Genomic DNA, 1,966 nt, shown 5'->3' on the forward strand with positions numbered 1-1,966 from the left:
AGAGAGAGAGAGAGAGAGAGAGAAAGAAAGAGAGAGAGATACAATGGTTGAACGACATGATGGAAATACCACCTTCCATTTGGATATATTTTTCTATTCGTAATATGAGAAATTCATACTGTTCTGATCAGTATATATATTTTCATATGCGTTATGTATACTTTGCCTTGTAGCTTCATGATATAGCCCTGTTTTCTTTTCCAGATATATTTGAATAAGTTAAAATGCATGACCTGTATGATTTTCGGAGAGGGTAAATTGTTGAGAGCGCAGATGGCTGGACTTTCAGTCATTAAAACCTTTGGACTGTGCATTGTTTCGAGAGCGACTATCTCTAAAATCATGTCTGAATTCCCAAATGAAGGTGAAGGTAACTGTGGAAAGCATAACTCTGGATGAACGGCAAAGTGCACAGAGAAGGGTTTCATAATATTGGAACGTATTGTGTATTGTGACTAAAAATCATCGAATTACGGTAGCAAATTGACAGCAGAGCTAAATCACACATTGCCAACCTTATGTCAACTAAAACCGTTTGTCGTGAGCTCCTTAAAGCTGGTTACTATGGAAGTACTGCAATTGTTAAACCTCTCCTGTCTCCCATCAACCCTGATACGCAGGTAAAAAAGGTGTCTTGAAGGTGTCAGTGGCTCAGTAGAAGAATATCATCTCTGATCAATCATCATTTGCCGTTTTTCCCACTTCAGGGTGAGTTTATGTCTGGATACACCCCCAAAGAAGCCTTCAGTTCCGATTCTTTGGCCCCCTACCATGAAATATAAAGGTCACTCTGTGATGATTTGGGTGACTGTATCATGAGCTTTTCTTGGCCCTTAAGTTTTTCTATATGATAGAGTTAACACCAAGAATCATTTGCATCTTTTGGCTGATCATGTCTATCCTATGGTAAAGCATTGTTCTTTGATGGTAGCTCAATCTTCCAGGACAACATTGCGGTGATTTACACGGCTAATGACATACAAAATTGATACGATGTCCACAAGAGTTTTGTAGAGCACTTAGATTGGTCCCCATAATCACAGGATCTCCATATAATCGAACAATTATGGTGCATTTTAGAGCTTCAGTTGAAAAATCACTTTCCTCCATCATCGTCGCCGAAAGAGCTAAGGAGGTTTTACTTGAAAAGTGGCTCAAAATTCCTCAACAAGCGTTCAAAACCTGTATACATCAATTCCATGATGTATTAAAGGTGTGACTGATGCCAAAGTGAACCAATCCTGTATCAAATAATAAACCTTCCATTTAACAAGGTATTTCCATCATTTTGTCCAACCTCTGAATGTAGGTGTATATATGTACATACATGCATGCATACATACATACATGCATACTTTCATACATACATACATACATACATACATACATACATACATACATGCATACATGCATAATACATATATACAGACATATATACACGCACACATGCACACACACACACACACTAGCCATCACAACTTGTTATAATACCATACACAAAATAACTAGAGAAATTGTAGGTAGTACTTTAGAATTCCACTAAAAATAAGTTTAAGCATGAAAGCTTGATAACAGTAAAATACAAACATTATCATTATTTCGCAAATACGCTACAAGCTAATAAACCATTACATTAACTGATGCTCATTTATACTTTTTTTAAATCTGGCGCGGAAGATTATATGGTTTATAATAGTATTCTCATGAATCATTGCGGCCTACTACAAAGTGTGTGAATAACCATCACTTCATTCTGATGATGAGTTCTTGGAACGTCTATAGACTAATAGGTTCAGAAACACTATTGTTCCAAACTTAAATATAAAGTAAACATTGAAAATATCTTAATCAAAAACTATACTCAAATATGATCATGTCGTTAATATAACGAAACCACAGACATAAACTTGCACTTACACACACACACACACACACACACACACACACACACACACACACACACACA

At 36.3% G+C, this 1,966-nt stretch overlaps 1 long non-coding RNA gene across 1 annotated transcript in view; it reads right to left on the reverse strand.

Annotated features, from left to right (window-relative positions):
* The window catches only part of LOC128247294 (uncharacterized), a 68,893-nt gene that overhangs the window by 64,044 nt on the left and 2,883 nt on the right, over nucleotides 1–1,966 (reverse strand). The gene's annotated exons all lie outside the window — the stretch shown is intronic.

Source organism: Octopus bimaculoides, chromosome 3, assembly GCF_001194135.2.
Source record: "Octopus bimaculoides isolate UCB-OBI-ISO-001 chromosome 3, ASM119413v2, whole genome shotgun sequence".
Classification (NCBI taxonomy): Eukaryota; Metazoa; Mollusca; class Cephalopoda; order Octopoda; family Octopodidae; genus Octopus; species Octopus bimaculoides.